This window comes from Scyliorhinus torazame, chromosome 6 (assembly GCF_047496885.1).
Source record: "Scyliorhinus torazame isolate Kashiwa2021f chromosome 6, sScyTor2.1, whole genome shotgun sequence".
Taxonomy (NCBI): domain Eukaryota; kingdom Metazoa; phylum Chordata; class Chondrichthyes; order Carcharhiniformes; family Scyliorhinidae; genus Scyliorhinus; species Scyliorhinus torazame.
Genome location: NC_092712.1, coordinates 306,963,803 through 306,983,536, shown reverse-complemented (window position 1 = coordinate 306,983,536; position 19,734 = coordinate 306,963,803). Strand labels below are relative to the sequence as shown.

General features: G+C 44.4%; 1 protein-coding gene across 3 annotated transcripts in view; it reads left to right on the top strand.

The window, feature by feature from the left end:
• The window catches only part of LOC140425572 (LYR motif-containing protein 4-like), a 245,330-nt gene that overhangs the window by 140,167 nt on the left and 85,429 nt on the right, over positions 1 to 19,734 (top strand). Inside the window, exon 3 of one of the 3 annotated variants that reach the window (XR_011947895.1) lies at positions 5,029 to 5,120. The exons of the other annotated variants lie outside the window; for them this stretch is intronic. The gene's annotated coding sequence lies outside the window, so the exon portion shown is untranslated. The remainder of the gene's footprint in view (positions 1 to 5,028; positions 5,121 to 19,734) is intronic. 3 annotated transcript variants of the gene reach the window in all.

The following is a 19,734-nucleotide window of genomic DNA, read 5'->3' as shown; positions in this document are numbered from 1 at the left end:
CCCAAACCTCACAGACAGGGCTGGAAAGTGCAAGTGGCAAATGGGACCCACTCCTTCCACCCATCTTCACCCCGAACATCCAATTAAAAAGAAATCACGTTTGTATCTTTTTAGAAATGTATTAAAAGATGAATCAATAAAATAGTTTCTAAAAAAAAAAGATGAAATATAGAAATAAATGGTTGATAGAGAGAAAGCAGGTGGACAGAGACAGGGAAATGATGCCCCTAGTGCCAGCCCATCACAGGGCTCAGGAAGCATGGAACTGCTTGAAATTTCAGACTAGCCATTTAATTTGTTCAGAAGGATGGCCCACCTGGTTACATTATTTTTTGGGGAAAGGGATGAGGTGAAATGCTCATTCGGAGACCCAGCGCACTGTAACGATTCTGTGATTAAGCTTATCTGATGAAACCTCTTCTGAACTAAAAACAGAAAATGCTGGAGACACTCAGCAGTTCAGGCAATATCTATGAAGAGAGAAACAGAGTTAACATTTCAAGTCAGTATCCTTTCATAATAGCTTTTTTTAAAAAATCTCCTGGCTCCTTGGCCTCTTCTGACCCTAGCTGCTGTTCCTAGCATGTTTTGCCTGAGAGCGAAAGCCACAGTGGTTCCCCACTCGGGTCGCCAGCTAAAAGAGCAAATTTTATCACAACCTGGACATCATATTAATAGGGGAGTCTGCTTGCCATCTGTCAATAAAAATTGCCAGAAAGAGGAGGGTAAATCCCTCACAGCATTTTAATTGCCACTTAAAAAGAAGATTTTTTTTCTCTTGTTGATATCGGTAAAATAATTTGCCAAATGTGTTGAAGATTTCCCAAATTTCGGAAGTAAAGTTATTGAATAGTTAGGTATACCAGAATCTTTAATTGAAGATTTGTTCTGCTGCACTGCAGTGTGTATGTTGTAATGAAACAAATGTCATAAACGCACTTCGTTATCCATAACAACTGTATCATCATTTTACAGACATCATTGGCAATCCTTCATGATTCTTGTGGATGGCTATGTGCAATGGCAATGTTGGCTGTGGGTTCACCGATAGCTTACGAGCCCTATCTTAACTTTATAAGTTCTCCCACGGTGAAGACATTTGTTGTTGACCGATAGAGTTGGTGGTGGATTCTTGCCTCAAGCAGCTGTCTTCTTTCTATGTCTCTCACTGTTGACTCTCTGTGACAGCTCTTATTGATTGGAAGGTCATGACACAATTTTTGATGCTAGATAGCTATTTTGGTCACGTTTAGGTATCTGTTTTCTTATAAATACCGAGTTCATGGTTCATAGTAACATTTTAGAGGTAGTTTTTAGTTTTGGGAAGATTAAAATTAACTGTAGAAAGTGGGAAATGCAAAAAAACAATTTGAAGACTATGCACTTAAAACATTGGGGCCATATTGATTTAAGGAATTAACAGCTAGAAAAGTGAGATCATAAAACAGCAGGTGGGTTTAATTAACTCGAAAATCAGAGATGAGGTATCAACACTGCTTCCAAAGAAATGCAGTCCAGAAAGCAATTTTGTTTTGGGAGTTAAAGCTACAATTAACTTAAAAGCATTCAGTGAGCCCTAGAGGGCCACGCAACATGGAGATGGGTGAAGCTTAAGAAAGTTCTAGGATTTTAATATGGGTGTATCAAGACCTGGGTGTAGAACTGGCGAAGGTGAGGGCCGAGTTTAATCGTATCAAGGCTGCCCTCTTCAAGAAGAGGGTGAAGTTTGGGGTGCTGTACCGGGCCCGCCTCTGGGTGTCTACTGCAGGAGCAGCAGGAGAAAAGGTGATACCAAAAGGTGCTGCTGTTAGCAGGCTCCAAGCAGCAAATGCGTGACTGTTAGCTGGCTCTATGTAGTTGGGGCTCAGGAGAAGTCCCAGGAACTGATTGATACTCTATACAGTTAGGGCTCAGGAGAGGTTCTGGGGAGCTGAGAAGGTGGTAGAAGGTCACTGGCTCGGACTTCCGGTGGTGGCCATGGAGTGAGCAGTCCCACATTTGGTAGTTCCCACTCAAGGTGGTATTTTCCGGTCCTATCCCCATCTGAGGGGCAAATGTTTGGATTGAAAGAGGTTTAGGAGTACCAGAAGAAGGTGTAACTCCTCTGGTGGATGGATCAACGAACTAGGAGTTGGTTGAGAAGAAAGAAGTTGTGGAGCAGGAGAGTCTTCCTGGTGCACCACAGGTTAAGATGGCAGGAGGCAAAGGGCCTGTTCTGCCCGCCCAGTGGTCAACGGAGCAGCTGGTAAAATTTTTAAATGCTAAGTTCAGCCAGCAGATGAAGGACGACCTGGTCAAGGCGGTGGTGCCGGTTAAAGCAGGTATTGAGAGAGTGGAGCAGAGGCTGGAGTCCCAGGGGCGGGCGATCAGAAAATGGAGGAGGCTATGGGGGAGCACGAGGAGCAGCTGGCCTCGTTGGTGGCTGAGGTGGGGATGATGTGGGAGACCCAAAAGAAGCTGAAGGAGAAGAGGATCTGGAGAACCGCTCCAGAAGGCAAAATTTGAGAATCGTGGGGATGCCCGAAGGTGCGGAGGCCGGTACATATGTGGCCAAAATGTTGGAGCAGTGGATGGAGGAGTGGGCCTTTGATCGGCCCCTGAGGGTCGACCGAGCGCACAGGGCGCTGATGAGGAAGTCCCAATCGGGCGCGACGCCAAGGGAGATGGTAGTGCGGTTGCACCGCTTTCTGGATAAAGAGAAGATTCTTTGGTGGGTGAGACAGGCAAGGAAGTGCACCCGGGAAGGTAACGAGCTGTGGGTGTATCAAGATCTGGGTGTAGAACTGGCGAAAGGGAGGGCCGGGTTTAATCTGATCAAGGCTGCCCTCTTCAAGAAGGGGGTGAAGTTTGGGGTGCTGTACCGGGCCCGTCTTGGGTGACTGGCCAGAAGAGTGAATATTATTTTGGTACGCCACAGGAGGCTTGGGGTTTCTGAAAGACATCGAACTGGCAGAAGAAGGAGGACACTGAACTTTGGAGGCGATGTGAGGAGGTTTCATTGTTCTTGGGAAAGTTTTCCCCTTGAAATGTTCTTTTGATTTTGATAGCGGGGTGTTTGGAGGGCAGGTTCCTCCGTGGGGGGAATATCAAGTGTGAGTGCACCTTTTCTGTTTTTTTTTGTTTGTTGGGGGAGCGTGGATGGGAGGTGGGGGGGAGAGAGAAATTGGAATGGTAGAGGGTTTGGAGACCTTGGGTGGCAACTGCCATGCTAGCTGGTTAACAAAGTGCAGTGGGGGATTGTCAGGAGGTAGGTGTAGGAGAGGGGGATGCAATTGTTGTTTTGTTTGGGAGGTGGGGGGGGGGGGGGGGAAGACGTTGCTGACAAGCATGTGGTCGTGTGTCACAGGCCGGAGGCAGGCCCAAAAAAAGGATATGGTTGATCGACAGGGGAGGTAGGCGGGGAGGCCCCCCCCCCCCCCCCCAACCAGACTGGTTACGTGGAACGTGAGGGGGTTGAATGGGCTAGTCAAACGGTCAGGTGTGTTCGTGCACCTGAGGAATCAGAAGGCAGACGTGGCCATTTTGGAAGAGATGCAGGTGTTTCACTCAGAACTGAACATGAAGACAAGGGGGTTGGCGGTGTTGGTGAATAAGAGGTGGGGCCACTGCTGGCGAGGGCATACAATGAGGCTAGGGAGAGGGGGGAACTCCCCCCTACACTATTGCCATCTCCCTGATATTGAAAAAGGACAAGGGTCCGGAGCAGTGTGGATCATACCGTCCGATATCGCTATTGAATGTGGACGCAAAGTTACTGGCGAATTGAGAGCTGCGTCCCATGGGTGATAGGCGATGATGAAAGGGGATTTGTGAAAGGGAGACAGTTGTCGGTAATGTGAGGAGGCTGCTTAATGTGATCATGATGCCTCCGGAGGGGCAGGAGGTGGAGGTGGTAATGGCAATAAGCGCAGAGAAGGCTTTCGGTCGGGTGGAGTGGGAATATCTGCGAGGTACTGAGGCGGTTTGGGTTTGGGCAGGGGTTTGTGAACTGCGTCCAGTTGCTGTATAAGGCACTGGTCGCAAATGTGCGGGCTACATTGTGTGACGAGACATGGGTTATTCCTCTCCCTGTTACTTTTTGCTTTGGCTATTGAGCCATTGACAATGGCGCTTAGAGCGTCGGGGGATTGGAAAGAGATTGTGTGGGAGGCGTACAGCAAAAGATTTCACTGTACGCGGACGACCTGTTATATATATATATACCACTGGCATTGGGGGCATAATGGGGATTTTGGAGGTTTTTGACCAGTTCTCCAGATACAAGTTGAACATGGGAAAGAGCGACGGGTTCCAGATTGAGACCAGAGGGCAGGAGAGTAGGTTAGGGGAATTGCCGTTCAAGTTAGTGGGGGTGAGCTTTAGATACCTGGGCATTCAGGTGGCGCGGGGTTGGATGCAGCTGCACAAATTAAATTTGACTCAGATAGTGGAGCAGACAAAGGGGGACTTCAAGAGGTGGGATTCTCTAAACTTGACATCTGTTTGGAGGACACTCATATTTGCTCTTTCGCAATCTGACTTGATTCACAAGATCTTTCTAAGACGGTGATGATTTTTATAGCACTGAAAACTCCACACAGACAGTACAACCTTGGGTGACTGCGTGGAGTTTGCACGTTCTCCCCGTGTCTGCTTGGGTTTCCTCCGGGTGCTCCGGTTTCCTCCCGCAATGTGGGATGTTCCGGTTAGGTGACTTGGCCATGCTAAAATTGCCCGTGTCCAGGCATGAACAGGTTAGGATACTGGGATAGGGCGGGGTGGGCAAAGGAGCGGATCTAGGTAGAGTGCTCTTTCGGAGGGTTGGTGCAGACTCGATGGGCCAAATGGCCTCCTTGTGCACTGTAGGGGTTCTATAATTTCAATCAGTTTGCGTTCATTCCATTGTTAGGTTATTGCTAAAGTTGATACAATTGTTAAAACTGATAAAAGAATAGAACTGTTAAGTGAAGAAAACTAGTTCATTTCGCAGTCTTCCTCTGTACCCACTTTAGAGTAGCACAGATGTGTACTATATGTGATTTATTCCAGATCCTATGAAAGATCTGCACTGTTCGCACTCCGCCACGCTCAAGATTTTTAAAAATGGAGTAAATAAGGAATCACAAAAAACTTGGTGTCAGGTTTGCATATTTATTTATTTACACAGACATATAAGTAGATAGAATCCTAATACAAACCACATACCAGCCTATTCAGTCCACACGACGATAAAAATAAGATTTCATTCTTGGTTGAGAAAAGGAATCAGATTGTTAATTTCAATCTGGAGTAAATCGATTTATTCTCTGCTGTAAACTCAGCAATCTGAACCATGCTTTAATCTTAAAATGCGTGCCATTAATATGCTTCTTAAATCCTAGGATGGTAAGTTATATCACCCATCATTGTGTTACACTCTTAAGACTTAGGTATAGTTGTTCTTGCTGATGCTCATCATATGGGAAGGAGAAGATAATTTAAAAGACAATCATTATCTGCTGCAGAATAGAAAGTACCTCTGGGAAAACCTGGAAGGAAGGGGAAATATTTGAAAATTGAAGAGATTTAATATCTATATAAAATCATAATGCCAACAATTGTGAAAGATTTTCCCTGCAATTGCATATAAGAAAATTGTAATCAGTTAATAAAGAACCAGTTACACTTGCACTATGCATGTTTTTATACAAAAGGATATATATAATGCATCTGTATAATATTTAGTATGAAAACATTGTTATGCTTTGTAAATATTTTGTTTCCTTGAAATTGCGTTTTATTCAACATAAAGCGTAATATAAATATGCAGAAGACTGCTGATTCCCCAAATTGACTTTGATGTAAAAGTGTTTCTTAATGCATGTGAAATGCTGCAACAAAATTAATCAAATGCTCTTAAGAATCAGGGGACTGAGGGATGTCTAGCGGTTATATTAACAAAGCCTTTCCCAGACAATAAAACCCTTGGGAAATTGTGCTGCGTTGTTTCTTTCTGTTTGGCAATTCACTGTGGTTTCCAGATCTCATCCCAATAGAGCAAAAATGCAGGTAAATTGAATTTTGTATAGATTAAAATGGGAAAACCATGACTGTGGAGTAGTGACATAAAATGTGACTTACTCCTCTGGAACAGAAAATGATCTGTTGCATAAAACATTTTAAACTTTGCAATTGCAGGGGAATATGGTGAGTCAAGTGCCCTAATTGAATCTATATTATTTGAAGAAATAACACATTAAAGTCTGATACAATATTATATATGTTAACTTGGATAGCATAGAATGATAACTTGATCTGTGAATTACCCAATTCCATTTTCTATAACTGCAGTGAAATACATAGCAATTTTCTTAATATTGATTCTTATATGTAGTCAATCTCCATGCATCTCTTGAGCTTTGAGGAAGATCATTTTACAATCTTGAGCTGATAATTTTACCTGTGTTAATTTACCCATTCGACTTTACCCATCACGGGTACTTACTCATTCAAATAACTTCTGTAAAACAAAAAATCTGAAACCCACATTGTAGCTTAGCTTTCAGCAGCAAAAGCATCTTAAATGATTTGTAGTTTAATTTTTTTTTAAACATGTTATGTATGTCATAATTAACTCTCCACCCCCCCCGCCCGCCCGCCCGCCACCCCTTTCCGTATAAAGGCATGGACCATTAATATCTTGATACCAATTATATGCTCCAAGGCGTTCTTCTGGTCATTTATCTTGGTGAAATGTGCCAGAAAATTGAAAGTGTACAGTGTTATTTATTAACCTTTTCAGTTTTTCTTAAACCATACATATACCAGATAATTTTGGACATTACTGAGTGTTGGTTGGGATTGATCAAAGAAAGTTATACTGAGGTTCTTTTTTTATAGGGAAGGAATTTTGAAAACTACAGCAAATGACAACGCTCATTGAATGTGATGGTCACTGAGCAATTACATAAAAGCTTTGGGGTGGCAAAGGGCATAAAAATGTATAAATAGTAAAAAGAAAGGAAAGAAAAAACAATCAATTCATCAATGCTGTTTTATTTTACAAACATTCCATATGCAATTTACAAGTGATGGACTGTCTCAAATTTAATATTCCGATTAAAATATCCACTGAAATGTGCCCTGTAATTTGTTCTTTCTGGCAGGGATTGGGTTGTATGTACTGGCATGGATTGAGAATTGGTTAGCAGCCAGAAAAGTATTTTGGGGGGGGGGCATGCCCTAGCCAACTGTTCCAGTACACCTACAACACTGGCATCTACCTGGCAATGTTGAAAATTGCCCAGGGATGCCCTATACACAAAAAGCAGGACAAATCCAACCCAGCCCCTTCAGTCTACTCTCTATCATCAGTAAAGTGATGGAAGGGATCATTTACAGCGCTATGAAGTTGCGATATAACATGCAGTCAGTTTGGGTTCCACCAGGGTTATTCAACTCCTGACCTCATTAATGCCTTGGTTCGAACATGGACAAAAAAGCTGAACTCCATAGGTGAGGTAATTTTCCTTGACATAAGACAGCATTTGACTGAGTATGTCACAAGGAGCGCTAGTAATATCGCAGTCTATGGGAATCAGGGTAAATTTCTCCTCTGGTTGGAGTCATACCTAGCCCAAAGGAAAATGGATAGGGTTGTTGGAAGTCAATTATCTCAGTTCCAGGATATCACTGCAGGAGCTCCTCAGGAGAATGTCCAAGGCCCAACCATCTTCAGCTGCTTCAACACTTGCCTTCCTTAGATCATAAGGTCAGAAGTTGGGATGTTTGCTAATGGTTGCACAATGCTCAGCACCATTTGTGCCTCCTCCGATACTGAAGCAGTCCATGTCCATATGCAACAAGACGTGGACAATATCCAGGTTTGAGCTGACAAGCGGCAAGTAACATTCATGCCACACAAGTGCCAGGCAATAACCACCTCAAACAAGGGAGAATCTAACCATCCCCCCCCTTAAAATTTCAATGGCATTACCATCGCTGAATCCCGCACTATCAATGTCCTGGGTTACTATTGACCAGAAACTTTATACAGTGAATGGTAGAACCCTCAAGAGTATTGAAAGTCAAAGAGATCTAGGAGTACAGGTCCACAGATCACTGAAAGGGGCTACACAGGTGGAGAAGGTAGTCAAGAAGGCATACGGCATGCTTGCCTTCATTGGCCGGGGCATTGAGTATAAGAATTGGCAAGTCATGTTGCAGCTGTATAGAACCTTAGTTAGGCCACACTTGGAGTATAGTGTTCAATTCTGGTCGCCACACTACCAGAAGGATGTGGAGGCTTTAGAGAGGGTGCAGAAGAGATTTACCAGAATGTTGCCTGGTATGGAGGGCATAAGCTATGAGGAGCGATTGAATAAACTCGGTTTGTTCTCACTGGAACGAAGGAGGTTGAGGGGCGACCTGATAGAGGTATACAAAATTATGAGGGGCATAGACAGAGTGGATAGTCAGAGGCTTTTCCCCAGGGTAGAGGGGTCAATTACTAGGGGGCATAGGTTTAAGGTGAGAGGGGCAAAGTTTAGAGTAGATGTACGAGGCAAGTTTTTTACGCAGAGGGTAGTGGGTGCCTGGAACTCACTACCGGAGGAGGTAGTGGAGGCAGGGACGATAGGGACATTTAAGGGGCATCTTGACAAATATATGAATAGGATGGGAATAGAAGGATACGGACCCAGGAAGTGTAGAAGATTGTAGTTTAGTCGGGCAGTATGGTCGACACGGGCTTGGAGGGCCGAAGGGCCTGTTCCTGTGCTGTACATTTCTTTGTTCTTTGTTTGTTGTTAACTGGACTAGCTATATAAATACTGTGGCGACAAAAGCAAGTCGGTGACTAGGAATCCTGTGGCGAGCAACTCACCTCCTAACTCCACAAAGCCTGTCCACCTTCTGCAAGTCCCAAGCCAAAAGCATGATGGAATACACCCCTCTTGGCTAGATGAACACAGCTTCAACAACACAAGAAGTTTGGCACCATCAAGACATAGCAGCCCACTCGATTGGCACCCCATCCACAAATATTCACACATTGCACAGTAGCACCAGTGTGTACCATCTACAAGATGCACTGCAGCAACTCGCCAAGGCTCCTTAGACTGCACCTTCCAAACCCACAACCACTGCTATTTGGGAGTACATGGCAGTGGTGAGTATTAATCTTTGTTCCTTGTAGGAACAGGATCACTTGAGGCCCATCACACAATTTATTGATGGCATCAACAGTAGTTTTGGTGAGCTAAGAGTCAAACTATTCTAGCAGCCTGTGAGAAAACACCTTTGCAATGAAGCTCTTGTTTGCTTGTACCTTTATGGTCTGCAAGCCTATCCTTTAAAAATACCACAGACAGCAAACACACAGGAACACCATCACCTGGAACTTTCTCTCTAAGCCAATCACCACCCTGACTTGGAAATATATTGTTGTTCAATCGCTGTCACGGAGTCAAAATCCTGGAACTTCCTCTCCAGCAGCACTGTGGGTGTACCTACACCACATGGACTCAGCGATTCAAGAAGTCAGCTCACCACCACCTTCACGGGCAATTTGGGATGGGCAATAAATGCTGACATAGCCAGCGAGATCCATGTCCCATGGATGATTTTTTTTTTTAAACTATGGAGGAAGAAATTTTTAAGATTTAGAATTGCTTCCTATTTGAACATAAAATCTGAGACTTACCGAGTCAGTACATGTATTATATATCTGGGAATACATTCTTGTTGGTTCTGCATCATACGATGCATAGTGACATCAGCAGAGTATTTGCACAGGCTTTGAGTGGATCACCACCTTGATTGTATGAGCTATATACCCTTAGTGCCCAGAGTTTGGGCACCTCCAGAACCTTTCACTTTGCAGCAACAACAAAAAAAAACATAATTGTACTCTGTTGGAGTAATTGCGGATGATGTTATAGCAAGACCAGGCATTGATGAAACATCAGACAAGTTCAAAGAAATCTTTATCGCCTTTGTTAATTATTGTAATTTACAGACTAACATGCAATTGGAAAGTGCAAGTTTAACAAAAGCATCCAGAAACCAGGTGAACTGGTAGGTGCCTTTATCAGTGACCTATATCGACTGGCTGAAGGTTGTAAATATGGTGATTTTAAAAGTGGGCAGATAATAGACCACATTGTAGTCGGTATTACTGATGGTATTACTCTTTGATTTACTGCAATCCAAAGAAGACGTAACTTTGGAGAAGGCAGTACAGTTGGTGAGACATACAGAGGTCCATAAACAAAATGGAACCATTGTCAGAGGAGGAGACAAACTGTGGCTCAGAAAACCCCCCAATGACTGTACAAGTTAGTAAACTAATCAATGTCAAAGACTCTCCAGGAACAACACTCCTCTTGGATCAAAAGTTCAAGGTGTCATTAAACCTTGCTGCTGTGCAATAAAGCCGCACCGATGCGAATAGTGTCCTTCAAGCACTACAGAATGTTTTCATTGTAAAAGGTTTGGGCAGGTTGAAAGATCCACAGAGGAAGAATCTTCACACATAAGGCCATTGATGAAATTGAGGAACCTTGACAAGAAGAGGAACAACAATGTTTCCCAGGTGAGATAAAATATCTCAGGTACACATTCTGGAATGCAGATATTTGTGTCAATTAACATATCACTAATTTGAAATTGGATACAGCAGCAGGTGTAACAATCTTGTCTAGTAATGGAATGCCTTAAAATATCTACAACTCAGTTAAATGGCCCAGTAGAGATCAAGCTACAGGTCAAAGATATGTTACAAGCAACACTCCAATGCAACGACAAACAGATACAGGAAACATTGTCCTTCGGAAATTCTCTCATCTAAGTCGAAATGTCTGTGTTGACCTCAATCTCACCCAAAAGGTTGAGGAAATCTATCAGCAGGGATTTGGGTTTGACTTCAAAAAGGTCTTTAAAAAAGTATTCACAGGTTCCCGGAGATTGAAGACTTAATACAGCAGTTGAACTGTTAGCTGGAAAAAGTTCTGACCATTAATAATAAGAATTGTGAAAGCATCCATTTGATTTTTAGGCAACATGGGCAGTAGCACTGGCACAATGGCAGACCCACAAAAACAATGAATGATTTTCCAAGGCCTTCATTCATGCCAGATCATCAACAATTCTTTGGCATGGGCGGGTAGCATGGTGGCACAGTGGTTAGCATTGCTGCCTCATGGCGCCGAGGTCCCAGGTTCGATCCCGGCTCTGGGCCACTGTCCGTGTGGAGTTTTCACATTCTCCCCGTGTTTGCGTGGTTGCGTGGGTTTCGCCCCCACAACCCAAAGATGTGTAGGGTAGGTTAATTGGCCAGGCTAAATTGCCCCTTAATTGGAAACAATGAATTGGATATTCTAAATTTTTAAAAATACAATTCTTTGGTATGGTAAATCAATTGGCAAAATTCCTGCCAAACCTAGCATGAATCGGTGGAGCAATTGAGGCACCTATTGAAGAAGACCCCAGCATGATGTTGGGACACGCATCAAGAGCAGCCATTCCACCGGTTTAAAGACATGCTGCTCTCACCAGATATCTTGGTTCATTATGATGTGTTCCTACCAACCGCAGTCACAGGTAATGCCTCATCTACAGGGCTGGGGCTGTCCAGTTTCAAGAGCAACGAAATGGGTGCTGTACACCAGTCAATTACATTTCTTTGGCACTATCTAACGCAAGTGAAGTATGCAGTACAGAGCGAGTCTCTTGCAGTCACATAGGTTGAGAAAAATTCTCCAGCGATGTCATCGGACTAAAAGTAGTTGTCGAGATGGTAATCTCTCTACTAAACAAAAGGGAATTCACCAGAATGCCCACCAGAAACCAGAGATTCGGCATGCAACCAATTAATTTTTTGTATGAGATGGTGCATGTTCGGGGAAAGTTACAAATGATTGCAGACACATTCTCCAGGGCCACAGTTGACCATCCTCCCCACAGGATATTAACCTGGTCAAGGAAATGAAATCTTATTCACAGTTTGCAGCAGCACAATTGTCAGTGAGCTCAAAAAAGCTACAACAAATATGCCAAGAGCAGTGCATTTGCATTCTTCAACACTGCATGGATGTTTCCCTTGGCGGAGGGGTTCCTGAACGAGGGGGGCACAGTCTAAAACTAAGAGGGAGACCATTTGGGAGTAAGATGAGGAGGAATTTCTTCACTCAGTGGTGAATCTTTGTAATTCTCTACCCAAGAGGATTGTGGAGTCTCAGTCATTGAATATATTGAAGACCGAGATTGACAGATTTCTAGACATTAAAAACATAAGGAATAGTGCAGGAAAATGGAACTGAGGTAGATCAACCATGATCTAGTTCAGTGGTGGGGTAGCTCGAGGGACCGAATTACTTACTCCTGCTCCTACTTCCTATGTTCCAAGAAATCAGGTTTGCTTATTCACCAGATCCTGTATTTACTTTCACATTGAGTCTTCATCTAGCTGGGAACAGTACTCTTCTAAAATCCTGTTCTGTGTAAAGCCTGCACAGTCCAGCTCTGTCTGTTTGAGGTAAACTTCAGATTAACATATCATAGTTCTTGCTCTTCCATGCCCAATCAATTAATCACAAGTACGTGTCCATTTATTGCACAATAGCCATGGATGTTCCAGAACCACATGTTAGTCCATCCATCTTGACATTCTATAGGATAAAGGTCACATGTTTTGTCTTGAATTTCTTCCTGAATTGTTCGAGGAGGATGTAAAATTGAAGGGATATTTGGTGAAACTGAAAATCAAATTCCATTGAAGTATCATCGGGCTGAATCTTACAGGTCACACAGATGTAGAATTAGCACTTGGAAGTTCTTGGAAATAGTCTAATCTGCCTCCAAATTCGATCCTTTGGAAGGTTAACAGCCATTAAGTATTTTATGTCCCATTTAGCTATTTTGGTCTAGCATACAGAATCCCTGGATTTGGTAATTTTCAGGGTTATTATGTTCAATACTCATTATTCCTTGCCTTTGCAAACAATCGTTTACCAGTTTGGGGCAATGTCCTTGGAAGTGTCACTCTTAATGCTTTGGAAATGCTTTAAGTTCTAACTTTCTACCTTTTGCTACACACGCTTCAACCATTATTTCCTTTTGATGAGCTATCTACTTGTCATTCTTAAACTTTCAGTTCATTGCTCAATCCTGGATTTACTTGAAGTGACTGTCTTCTTGTGCTTTCCCAAATTTGTCCTACGACACAATATTTTGGATAGAAGCGTAAAATTACAAAGAGACATTGATAGATTAAGTGAATGGGCAAAACTGTGGCAACTAGATTTCAATCTAGGCAACTGTGAGGGTATCCATTTTGGGACTATAAAGGATGAAATAGGGTATTTCATAAATGATGAAAAGCTAGAAACAGTCAAGGTCCAAAACAGCTTATGGCCCTGATACACAGATCATTAAATGTAATGAACAGGTACAGAAAAAAATCAAAATGGCTAATGGTGTGCTGACCTTTATATATAGAGGACTACTGTACAAGGGGTAAAAGTCATACTTCAACTATACAAAGCCCTCGTTTGACCACACCTGAAGTAAGCAGTTCTGAGCGCCACACCATAGGAAGGAGGTTATTGGCCTCCGAGAAAGCACAGCATAGATTTACTAAAGTTACATCAATACTCTACAGATTAATCATTCTGGGGTTGTCTTCCCTGAAATGTAGGCGGTTCAGGGGTGACTTGGCCAAAGTTTCATGATTTTAAGATAAACTAATAATTTTGCCCAATCTACCCCATTTCTGTAGTTGAGGGGTCTAGAGCTAAGGGGAATAGTCCAAAAAATTAGATACAGGCCTTTCATGAATGAAATTATTAAATTCTTTTTCACGCAAAGGGTAATAGATGTTTGGAACGCTTGTCCCAGAACAGCAATTGATGCTACATCATCTGTTAATTTTAAAACTTGAGGTTGCTAAATTTAGTTTGCTCAAGGTATTAAGGAATATCAATGATGTTTATGAATGGAGAAACAGCTGGAGGAGCTGATTGTTCTTTTCTGTTCCTATGTTCCTACATTTTGGCCTTGAATATGCTGGTCAGGATTTGGAAAATCCTGGGTTGGCTATCCACTGACATTCCCAAAGTGAACAATCTCCGAAGCAGTTGCCAGTGGTGTTCAAAGGAATCTATTTTCTTAACCCTGTCAAGTTTCTCTCCTCCCATTCCTTCCCTGAAAGGATTGAGCACATTGCACATACAAGCATGTAGGTACTCAAATCATGGGGATGTCACATTTTAGCCTGATCTAGTCCTTATCTGGGGTCCATATATGTTCATGTCCTGCAAGGGTCGCAGGAAAGCAATCATAAGTAGGAATGCTGACCACGTTTCTTATCTCAATGACAGGTGATAAGGCCAGTTGTATTTGCTGTGCGACTATATTGGCTAAAACCAGTTCACATAGCTTGCATTTGTAGTAACTATAACATAATAGAAAGTTGCAAGATAATTTGCATATGATGGAACAGTTTGAGAGCAAGACTAAAATTAAGACCAAATGAATAACTAAAAATGAGGTGGGAGTGGGAAGTAAACCTGAAGTTTCCTGAGTGACACAACTACTCACTGGGTAAACTTACTGAGGCATTGGGAAGCAAGTGGGCCATTTTTTTACTTTCCGTTTACAGATCCTTCAGAAATGTTTCACATTTGATTATGTATGCAAAAACCTCTACAAGGAAGAAACCCTAAATCCTGAGAGTGGCTCCCAATAAATTGAACACAAGTAGGATGTTGTGCCTCTGTAGCGCTTTACAAATAAAAGGGAATATAAATTTGAGGCAGCAAGTGAAAATATCAGAAAGAAACACAGGCTCACTACTGTCAAGGTGGCCTCAGCAAGTTAGTGTTTGTCGCGATGGATAATAATTAATGAGCTACGGTGCTGTTCTTGGGTTTATGTACAAATGTTGCACAGAACATTCTGCTCAATAGGCAAATATCTTGCATTCTCCTGAGGATTTTCAAGCGAAGCTATAAACAAAAATGATTTTCGGAGGATAGACCAGTAAAGCCAGCCCAAGAGTTACTCCGAAGGACCAGACGACCCTCACTCTAAAGGAAAATATATACTGTTTTTAAGGATCAAAGAGACTCACATGCTTAGTTTACGTGATTTAGATGGGAAATCAGTCTGGTACTGCAGATGTTGAAAATTTGAAATAAAAACAGAAAATGTTGAAAATACTCAGCAGGTTTGGCAGCATCTGTGGAGTGAGACAGAGTTCATATTTCAGATCCATGACTGGGAGCCAAATTCTGACCAAATGTAATTAATTTGAAATATAACTAATTTTCACTCTCTACAAATGTTACCTAACCTGTTGAATATTCCCACTGTTCTGTTTCAATGTAATTGGCTCTTTGAGTTTTCCTATCACCAGCACACTTGAAAATTAAAATAGAATTTCAACATCAAACGCACAAGGGCTGAATCAAGAGTGACCTATTCTTTTTAAAAATCGCTCAAGATCTTTGGAGTAATTGAAGATGTCATTCAACTAACTTATCGCTGGGAGTATGGATCAATACAACTGACCTGTAAGCTGATTGGGAGCAGACTTTGTACTTCACAGTGCAGAGACTTTGAGTGGGCATCCACCAGGATGAGAAACATTGAACCCAAGAAGGAACTGACGAAATTGGCGTGTTCCTGAGCCCATGGGCATCCTGGCCACTCCCATGAGTGTAGAGGTGCTGCCGCGAGCTTCTGGTACTCCTGATAAATGGAGCACTGCTGGGTCAAAGTCTCGATTTCCATATCCAAAGTGGACCATCAGATGTAGCTTTCCGCCAGCATCTTCATTTTGGACACCCCAGAATTTCCGTTGTGAAGATCCATCAACATGATTGCCTGGCCCTTACCTGGGACAACAACCTTCGTGCTCCACAGGAGGATATCATACTTCACAGTCACCTCCAACAATTTGGATGACAAGCCTTCAACTCCCCTGGTAGCTGTTGCTGCTGCCCATATAGCACCAGATGTCGCACCTCGGCAAGTACAGGGTCAGTTTACGTCCAGTTAAGAACACCTGAGACAATGACGGGAAGGAGTCCATGAAATTTAATTCGCTGTGGGGAGGTTTGTGGATTCGTTTTGCAGGGGAAGACGGTTCAACGCATCCACATGCGCAATCCAGGTCCCTGTGCAGTGCTCAAATGTGTATTCATAATAAGCCAATAACAAAGCCTAGTGCTGGATCCTCACAGACACTATTGGCAGGATCACCTTGTCTTCGCGGAAGAGGCCTAGCAATGGCTTGTGAGCGGTGATTATAAAAAATTGGCGGTCATTAACGTATTGATGAAACCGCTTTATACTGAATCCGACTGTTGGGGTGAGTTCCCAGAGCAGAGACACATGCATTATAAGTTATATTAAATGCACGCTGTTTGCTATTCGACTTAAGAATGTATAAATCCTACCTAATATGGAGGATAACAAGTTGCAGAGGCAACATGGGGTTTACTTGGCTACATTCCTGTAGCAGGTCAACTTTTACAGACACAAGCAATGACTCATTCAGCAACTAAGCTAGATCAAACTGACATAATGCCCCATTCAGCAGCTAGACGAGCTTATCATAGAACTTACAGGGCAGAAGGAGGCCATTTGGCCCATCTAGTCTGCACCAGCCCTTGAAAAGAGCACCCTACTTAAGCTCACACCTCTACCCTAACCTAGAAACCGCACCTATCCGTTTTTGGACACTTAAGAGGCAATTTAGCATGGCCAATTCACCAAACCGTCACATCTTTGGACTGTGGAAGGAACACCGGAGCACCCGGAGAGAACCCACACAGACACTGGGAGAAAGTGCAGACTCCGCACAGACAGTGGCCCAAGCCGAGAATTGAACCAAGGACCCTGGAGCTCTGAAGCAACAGTGCTAATGACTGTGCTACCATGCCGCCCCTATTATAATAGGTAGCTTTCTCTGAACAATGGAACCAGCTAATTAAATCAAGATGAGGGAGTCTCAAGCTTGCGAGCTATTGTGAAGACCAAGGGACAGTTGCTAAGGATCTGGATAACATAATTAAGTAACCCTCTGCCTGTCCATGAGTTCAACATGCAGCCCCATCATGTCGAATAACTAATTTAATTGGATCTCTACGTAATCTATAATGGGTACGATTGGCTCGTGTCTTGCTGAAGTAGGCTGAGTAATTGTTTGAAAATGCATAAATATCGATAATTCGCCTTTGTTGAGGGAAGAAGCACTTGCTTTTTCCACCCGCCGGTGCAACTAATAAACTGTTTGACTTTTGGAGCAGACCCGAGTGTGGAGTGATTCTTCCCCGCTAACAATGACTGCCAGGCCTTTTTCGATCTGAACATATTTTCTCTCGGCCACAGCCAGCCCCAATGCTACCCCAACTGCCCCAATGCCATACGGCGAAGCATCGCACGTGACATATAATAGTTTTGAAGAGTCAAAGTGTGTCAACACCCCAAAGAGGACAACCACTACTTATCATAGAATCATAGAATCATAGAATTTACAGTGCAGAAGGAGGCCATTCGGCCCATCGAGTCTGCACCGGCCCTTACAAAGAGCACCCTACTGAAGCCCATGTATCTACCCTACCCCCTTAACCCAGTAACCCCCATTTAACATTTTTCGGACACTAAGGGCAATTTTGCATGGCCAATCCACCTAACCCGCACATCTTTGGACTGTGGGAGGAAACCGGAGCACCCGGAGGAAACCCACGCACACACCGGGAGGACGTGCAGACTCCGCACAGACAGTGACCCAGCCGGGAATCGAACCTGGGACCCTGGAGCTGTGAAGCAACTTTGCTAACCACTGTGCTACCGTGCTGCCAAAGGTGAAAACTTCACCTTTTTAAATGCTGCATCCTGGGCCTGGCTCCAAGCCCAAGGCTGATGCTTCTTCAAAAGCATGTAGGAGGGGCTAGGACCACAGCCAAATTTTGAATAAATCATTCAAAGTAATTAACACTTCGCGCGGCGCAGGCGGGCCCATATTTGGAAAATCGCTTCAATACTGCTTCAAGGTATCAGGGGAGAGCTAATCTCCAACAGGGCTCATAGGGAGAAGACAGAGAGCATGGAAAGGGAGAGACTAGTGGGGGAGATTTTGCGAGTGGACAGGAGATACGCAGAGGCCCCGGAGGAAAGATTACTTGGGGAAAGGCGACGGCTCCAGACGGAGCTTGACCTGTTGACCACGGGGAAGGCGGAGGCACAGTGGAGGAAGGCGCAGGGGGCGACCTACTAGTACGGGGAAAAGGCCAGTCGGATGCTGGCACACCAACTCCGTAAGAGGACGGCAGCGAGGGAAATAGGGGGAATCAAAGATGGAGGGGGAGCCACGGTTCAGAGTGCAACGAAAATTAACAAGGTATTCATGGTCTTCTATGAAGAGCTGTACAGATCCCAGCCCCCGGGGGCGGGGGGAAGAGGGGATGAGACGATTCCTAGACCAACTGCGGTTCCCGAGGGTGGAGGAGCAAGAGGTGGCTGGTCTGGGGGCACCAATCGGGTTGGAGGAGCTGAGTAAGGGTTTGGGGAGCATGCAGGCGGGGAAGGCTCCGGGGCCGGACGGGTTCCCGGTGGAGTTCTACAGAAAGTATGTGGACCTGTTGGCCCCGCTACTAGTGAGGACCTTTAACGAGGCAAGAGAGGAGGGGACCCTGCCCCCGACAATGTCGGAGGCGACAATTTCCTTGATTCTAAAGCGAGACAAGGACCCACTGCAATGTGGATCGTTCAGGCCGATTTCGCTCCTTAATGTGGACGCTAAGTTATTGGCAAAAGTGCTGGCCACGAGGATTGAGGACTGTGTCCCGGGGGTGATTCATGAGGACCAGACGGGATTCGTAAAGGGCAGGCAATTAAATACCAATGTGCGGCGGCTCTTAAACGTGATAATGATGACATCGGAGGAGGGCGAGGCGGAGATAGTGGCAGCTATGGACGCGGAAAAGGCCTTTGACCGAGTAGAGTGGGAGTACCTCTGGGAGGTGTTGCGTAGGTTTGGGTTCGGGGAGGGTTTATTAGCTGGGTTAAGCTCCTTTACAGCATCCCGGTGGCGAGTGTGGTGACGAACCGGCGGAGGTCGGAGTACTTTCGGCTGTACCGAGGAACAAGACAGGGGTGCCCCCTGTCCCCCCTGTTGTTTGCATTGGCGATCGAACCCTTGGCCATATCACTGAGGGAGTCTAATAAATGGAGGGGGGGTGGTCCGCGGGGGAGAAGAGCATCGGGTGTCTCTATACGCGGATGACCTGCTGCTGTACGTGGCGGACCCAATGGAGGGGATGGTGGAGGTCATGAGGGAGTTTGGGGAGTTCTCGGGCTATAAGCTCAATGTAGGGAAGAGTGAGCTTTTTGTACTACAGGCAGGGGACCAAGAAAGAGGGATAGGGGACCTACCGCTGAGGAGGGCGGTGGGGAGTTTTCGGTATCTGGGGATCCACATAGCCAGGAATTGGGGGGCCCTACACACATTGAATCTGACGAGGTTGGTGGACCAAATGGAGGTGGACTTCAAAAGATGGGACATGTTGCCGCTCTCGGCGGGTAGAGTGCAGTCGGTCAAAATGGTGGTCCTTCCGAGGTTTTTGTTTGTGTTTCAGTGCCTTCCCATCGTGATCACCAAGGGCTTTTTCAAGAGAGTAGGTAGGAGTATTATGGGGTTTGTGTGGGCGAATAAGACCCCGAGGGTAGGGAGAGGGTTCCTGGAACGCAGTAGGGACCGAGGAGGGCTGG